The following is a 6905-nucleotide window of genomic DNA, read 5'->3' as shown; positions in this document are numbered from 1 at the left end:
TACCCTGTATCCCACAAGAAAGCCATCGCTAATTTGGGAGAGAAATCGAGAAAAGGCTTTTAACTACCTAACCTGTGCCCGCCGCCTCCACCAATGTAACGTACTGTTACAGGAGAGAGAATTAGACTAAACTCAACCTCCCTCTTCCATGAGAGGGCACGTCCTTATATTAGAGGAACTGACTACATGCTAAGATGGGGGTTCTCTCCAAGAACCCTACGCACACACACCACAGTATCTTTTTGGCTTTCTAAAAGAAGCCTTAGAGAGAGTTAGGTTAGACATACTTTCAATGTTTTCAGAGATGAGTGATGATTGAGACTTATCTTAAATGTTATTTTTGGCTTTCTAAAAGAAGCCTTAGTGTTGAGTCGAGTTAGGCATCCTTTCCATGTTTTCAGTGCCAACGATGGAGACTCATCTTAAATGTTGATGAAGTTTGTCAAATGGGTCCCTTTCATTTCATAGCCTTACATGGCTTTTTAAGACTTTGCCTTGTTTTTTTTTTTTCCCTTGCTCATCTTATATTATTTTCAACATGAACACACAATTTATACTTGTTCTTTTTTCTTAGGATGTGACTACATTGCTTTTATTTTGTGTACCTTTCTATTTTTAAAGCTTTTAAAGAGTAAAGAGTTTTTTTCACAAGAACAAGCGATTGTGACACTCTCTCTCTCTCTCTCTCTCTCTCTCTCTCTCTCTATATATATATATATATATATATATATATATATATATATATATATATATATTGTATTTTTATTTCCCTCGTATCTTGATTTCCTTTTTGAAAAGCCATCGTGAAATCTCACCTTGTTATTTTAAAATAGTAAATGGATCTTTTAATTTCACCTTTCAATTTTTCTTGCATTCTATTGTTATAAAATGTTAAAGTGAAGCTTCACTTTGCATTATTTTAGAAAATTCTATAGTTACTAGTATGGTGGGCAGCCTTCGATCTCTCTCTCTCTCTCTCTCTCTCTCTCTCTCTCTCTCTCTCTCGTTGCATCGCTATGTAGCTGGAGTCGTCAAGTACACATGGCGGATCAAGGAGGATATATATATATATCTATATATATATATATATTCACACACACATATATACATTGATGAGTTCTTTTTATTTCACATTTCATTACACAGCCTCATAGGGCTTGATTTTTCTTGCATTCTATAACTTAATTCTAGATTTTTATTTGAACTCAACCTAACAATTTTATCACTTTATTATTGTTTTAGAAAGCCATCGCGATCCTTTCACTTGTTTTTTTTACCAAACTCATAATTGTGAGTAGATGTATTGTATTAAACATAAAAAATGTACAGTAGCCTCAAGCTCATATCGAGCCTTGAGGAGCCGTTTGAGACATCAGAAGGTTTACACAGTGTCAAGTAATGGTAAACCATTACCCACGCACCCTTACTCATTGCAAGAGGTTATGACCGCTAGAGATGCCTGACTCCGCTTGTCCATATTCTTCTTTTTTCCCATGGAAATAATTAGTTCATTGCTTGCGTGGATAACGTCCTTGAAGCTAGCTGCCATGGTGTTATTCTCAAAAATCCGATGATTCTTGGCTTTCCACAGGTGTTGAAAATAGTAGAATCTGATAGTTTGAGTACATATCAACATCGCTTGGCTTTCGATTGCAAGTGAGAGGCTGAGTTTTTACCTTTCTAAAATAGATTTTTAACTCTAATGACTCTCAATAGTCACTTTTTTGCTTTTTGAAGGCCCCATTGAACACTTCATCTTGTTAAGGTTCAATTCATTTGGAGGGTACATTTTATAAAGTTTTAAACTATATTTAGGTGCACACACATTGTGATACCATGACATTAAGTGACATGAGGCATTAAAGGGGCGAGGGAGGGGGGGGGGGGGATCGACGATCGATAAGTCCACATGTGAAGGCCGAGGCAGATCAAACCCGAACAAAAAAAAATCAAGGCAAAATTAAAATCGACTAGCGCAAAAAATGAGTCCCCCCATTAACCGGATTTGGACCCAAGACCTCGTGACCTAGATTGAGACACATGAGCTAACCATCTCACCCGTGCACACATGTTGTAATCATGGTTGTTTTTATAAGCTTTTATTATAAAGACACAAGAACATTGATGGCATTGATTATTGAATAATGAGTGTGACCAATGATATCTTGATTCATTAGAGTATGACATATACTGCCTACTCTAGTGGTATAGGACACTAGAATAGGTAGTATGTGGATGACGGCAGGCATAAGCAATGTTGTTTAATTTTATGATTTTTTCTTTTACTATGTGATAGTTTCAATACACATTTCTAATCACTATTTTTGACAAGTATTGTTTGCAGATTTTTATCTTCACAAAACTGAGGACAATTGGTTTCCAAAGGAGAGGTATGTTATGGAATTGCTATTTTGATATTTTATGCAGCTGACAGGTGAAAAAGGCCAAGGGTTATGCGAAAGGATAATATATTTTATCATTTAAGTGCTCTTTATGAGCCATGGCCAATTATTGCTCGGCCGGTCAATATGTATTCATTTGAGCATTCACTAATCTATAAATAAATACGTGCAAGAGAAAAATGCTCACTCTTGCACAGGGGGAGATTGCACCCAGTGTCTGTGTATTCTTCTCTCCTCTCTTCTATTCTCTCATCATGCTGGTGTAGCACTCCACTCTAAGAGGTGCACCTGCACACGTGCTCTTCTATTCTCTCTTGCTCTATGTCTCTCTATGTTGCATAGGGCGTGGAATATGTGCAAGGATGGTTGTCAGGTATTCAGCTTTGTCGATTTATGGCTTGCAATATGCTGTTTTCTCTATTTTGCAGGGCCACTGCGTTCTCCATTTGTAGCATTTCCATGGGAGAGGCAATAGGTTTGCAATCCTCAAGTCCAAACTTACATAGCAATGTCTCTATATGTAACTTTTCACACACAAGGCAATACCACCATCACACTGCTTAAACTGTATACCCAAGTAATGATGCAACAGCCCCAAATCTTTCATCTTGAAAGTAGCATTCAAATCAACCTTAAATTCAACAATATGACTCTCATTTGGTCCAATGATCAGCAAATCATCTACATAGAGAACCACAATGAGAAGTACATCACCCTCACACTTTACATACAATGTGCTTTCTATTGGATTGTTACGAAAGCCTCGTTTGACCAAATGAGTGTCAACCTTCTCATATCAAGTATGAGGAGATTGCTTCAACCCATACAAAGCTTTCTTACATTTGCACACTTTATCCTCTTGTCCTTTCTTGACAAAACCGCGAGGCTACGTTACATAAACTTCCTCAAATATGTCACCATTCAAGAAAGCAATAACAATGTCTGACTGATGTACATCCCAACCAAAATGAGCTGCCAATGCACATAGAAAATGCACAGTAGTCATACAACAAGTGGGAGCAAAAGTCTCTTCATAATCTATGCCTTGTGCATAACCTTTTGCAATAAGTCGAGCCTTATAGGGATTGATCTCACCATTCAACTTGCATTTCAACTTGTAAACCCACTTTGTACCAATGGCCTTCTGCTAGGAGGCAAATCACATAAAGTCCATGTGTCATTTTCTATAAGTGCATCATATTTTGATTGCATGGCAGCCATCCAATTTTTTGAATTATTTGCTTCATCAAAAGACAGAGGTTCCTCAACATCATGTAAGCTAGACACAGCCAAAGCATAACAATATGATGCATAAGAATCATGGTGAGAAGTTGAACAAGTACGACTATACAAAGGTGCATCCAATTTACTGTCATGCAAAGTATGCACCAACCTTATAGGCATACCTCTAGCCTCCTCATTCTCAACCCTTTCCTTATCAAGTACATCATGTACATCTGCGTCAGTAATAGGCTGATTTGTAACATTTTCAAAAAACCCCATAGGTTGTACATTTGCCTCATTGGATTTTACATTCAAACTTCCATCACTAAAAAGAGGCAACAAAGTGTCATAAATGTCATGTGAGCTTACATTGCAATCTCTAGTACATGACAACAAGGGTTGAACAAAATCTTCCACAAACACAACATCCCGTGAGACCGAGATATGCTTTGTTTGTGGATGATACAACTTGTAACCTTTGCTTTCAGCACTATAACCATCAGAAATATATTTGACAGCCTCATCATCCAATTTCATGCCCTGCGTTTGTGTCACCAAAGAATATGCTTAAACAACCAAAAACATGCATGTGCTCAATAGAAGCCTTTCTATCATGACATGCTTCATTGGAGTCATAGACTGCAAAGCTTTTGTAGGACACTTGTTTAGTACATAAGTGGCACACATGATTGCCTGAAACCAAAACGAATGCAGCAAAGCTTGACTCTTGACCATACATCGTGCCATTTCCGTAAGTGACCTATTTTTCCTCTCAACAACACCATTTTGTTGAGGTGTATAAGGCATTGTACATTGGTGTTTTATCCCATGACTAGCAAAAGATGCATTAAACTCATGAGACATATACTCCCCCCCTTGATCGGAACAAAGGGAGCCCATAGTACATTTTGAGACATTTTCAACCATAGCCAAAAATTGTTTGAAGCACATAAATAACTTCGGACTTCGCTTTAAGTGGATATACCGTCGCATGCCTAGAGTAATCATCAATGAAAGTCACAAAGTAAAGGTAATTTCCCAAGGATGAAGTTTGCATGGGCACACAAACATCACTATGCAGAACCTGCAATCTGCATGTGGCCCTAACTGAACCATCCTTTGGAAACTTTGAACACTGCATCTTACCCCAAATACAACCTTCAAAAACATGTTTGATAGCTGCTTCAAGAGGCGGCAAAGAAGCAACCATATCAAATTTCTGCAAACGCAACAAACTGGAAAAATTCAGATGCCCAAACGTGCATGCGAAAGATTTGCATCTGAAATAGCCTTAAAATCCACAACTACATTTGCAAAATTTTGGCCACACTTGTCATATAAAGTGAGCTTATACAGCCCACGGCATAAAATGCCAGATGCAATAATTTCATCACCAAAACTGAGATCATGTATTATACATATGTCATCCATAAATTTGACTACAAGACCAAGTCTAGCAAGTGCATATACATACAAATGATTCTTCTTGATCCCAGGTACATACAATACATCAACAGTGAAAGAATTGCCATTTGCAGAAGTAAGCACAATCTTTCCAACTCCCTTGACCGGATAAGAGGTATTGTTGGCACAAGCAACTGAATTCCCACGAGAGACATCCTCGAGAGAGGACTTGTTCACCATGAGAGATAATGTGCTTTGTAGCACCGCTATCAAAGTACCACACTTGAGCATCTACAACAACTAACAAACGTGCATGATGGACATTAGGATCGTAAGTGCACTTTGCACTAAAAGCCCATTTTGCATCAACACCAGCATCACAGTCTCCTTTCTTAGAAGACTCAACAATAGCTGCATTTGTAGTGGAACCAACATTTGCAGTGGAGCCAGCCTCTTTCCTCTTAGCCTCTTTGGCCTTCAACTTAGGATACTACTTGATCAAGTGATCATTGTCTTTACAATAATGCCAACGCATCTTCTTTTTACCCTTATCAACAGAATTCTCAAACAAATTGTTGCCAGCAGAAGCATTAGAAACAAGTGATTTACCACTCCCAGAAGAACCATGAGAAGTGGCAACATTGTTGTTACCACCTTTTCTTTGAGCAACAATAAAGGCATGTTCGACTGCACACTGTCTAGTCCTATTTTTTCTGGAAAGTAACTCTTGCAATAGCAATGTGCATAATGCATCAAACTTGACAACTTCAGAATTTCCTTGGGTCATAAATCTCCAAGTACTAGCAAAAGTATGGTAAGAATCTGGCAAAGCATAAAAAACAATCTGCACAAGGGAATTGTCAAAATTGATTTCACCTGCAGAAATAAGTTGCTCATTGATATCCTTGACACCAGCAAGGAAAGTGTCCATTTCATCTTTCTCATGCATAATCTTTGACTCCAGCTCTTTATGTAGCAATGCAATTTTTGTCTCAATGCGACTTGCATAAAGACCAACAAGAATATCCCAAACCTGTTTTGTAGATTTTGCTAAACGAATGTGGGGAGTAATAGTGCACTTTACAGACAACCCAATCAATGCATGAGCCTATGCATCTTTTACATCTTAACGAGCTTGCTCAGTCGTAGGAAAAACAACTCTAACAACAACAATCCTTGCAGCAAGACCTGCAACGTCCTCAACATCACATGTAACATCACATGTATCCTCAGAACCAGGACGTACGTCAATGCCCTACACAATGTTCCAAACACCCTTCAACACAAGAACATGTTGCACCATTTAGGCCCACATAGGGTAATTGTCCCCATCCAATCTATCCTCAGCAACAAACATCTTGAACACATTTTTGTTGTTGTCAGCCATGGTAAATGTTGCACCTGATGTGAAAACTACCCGAAAAGAGGAGAAAGAAAACGGGAATAACACGTACTATATAGAAAAAACGGTAGAATATTGTAAGGGACCTGTTATACAAAAAACGGAATCGACAAATTTTTGCACAAAATGATGAAATAGCCTGCACAGTACTGCCTGTAGTGGAAACGGAGGCCGAAATGAGCCCGAATAAAAAATATGAGCAGATTGAGTTGTACGTGTCCACCTAGAATATTTGTCGACCTACAAACGCTCGCCAAAGTTCATAGAAATTGAAGAAAGTGAGCAGGCGTCTGTTGGAGTTGCTGGCTATAAGCCTGAGAGGAAGCAACCTACTATGATACCACTTGTTGGAATTAGGGTTGCAGGAAAACACACACAGCTTGGAGAAGACGAAGGAAGTTCAAGGCACACAAAAGAGAGTGTTTTACTAAGTGTGCAATGGAAATATAAGATAGCCCTAGAGTGATGGGCGT

Source organism: Adiantum capillus-veneris, chromosome 5 (assembly GCF_014529385.1).
Source record: "Adiantum capillus-veneris isolate H3 chromosome 5, ASM1452938v2, whole genome shotgun sequence".
NCBI lineage: Eukaryota > Viridiplantae > Streptophyta > Polypodiopsida > Polypodiales > Pteridaceae > Adiantum > Adiantum capillus-veneris.
Note: the sequence above shows the minus strand (reverse complement) of the source record.